At 74.4% G+C, this 566-nt stretch overlaps 1 protein-coding gene across 1 annotated transcript in view; it reads right to left on the bottom strand.

Moving 5' to 3' along the window:
• PFKL (phosphofructokinase, liver type) overlaps positions 1–566 on the bottom strand; it is a 27,834-nt gene that overhangs the window by 26,720 nt on the left and 548 nt on the right. The window lies entirely within an intron of this gene.

A 566-nucleotide genomic window follows, 5' to 3' on the forward strand; every position in this document is an offset into this window, starting at 1 on the left:
GACCACCACCTTTGGCCTCCCCTGTACAAGGGGGGTGGGAACAGCTCTGCACTAAAGAAAATGCCCCGGAGCCGCCCTGGAGGCAGTGGTTTGGGGAAAGCACGGTGCCCCCACGTCGTGTTTCATAACGACCTGGTTACAGCCGGGGCTCTGTGGGCCTGTGGGGACCTGCCCAGCCTTCACTGGCCTCCGCTCAGCTGGGCCTCCAGGAAATGGGGCTTCTGACACGCGCCACCGGGAAGGGGTGCGGGGAGGGCCGGGGGTCGGCAGGAGCGGCGACCGGCGAGAGCACCCTGTCCAGCCACGGCCGGCCGCGCAGACACACCCCCGACGGGCCGGGCGCAGAGGCCGTGGTGGGCGGCACGTACGCGGGGCCCCCAGCGCGCGGGGGCGGGTCCAGGACGCGGACCCAGAAGGGGGCCGGGGCTGGGGGGGGTAGGAGGAGGCGGCAGGCGCAGGCCGGGAGGAGGCCCTGCTGACCGCGTGCCCCAGGTGCCGCCGAGGGTGCAGGCGCGCCCCAGGGACCCGGGGACAGCAGCACCCCCGCCCGCCGGCGACCGGCCCCC

This window comes from Lipotes vexillifer, unplaced genomic scaffold, assembly GCF_000442215.2.
Source record: "Lipotes vexillifer unplaced genomic scaffold, Lipotes_vexillifer_v1.1 scaffold545, whole genome shotgun sequence".
NCBI classification, from domain to species: domain Eukaryota; kingdom Metazoa; phylum Chordata; class Mammalia; order Artiodactyla; family Lipotidae; genus Lipotes; species Lipotes vexillifer.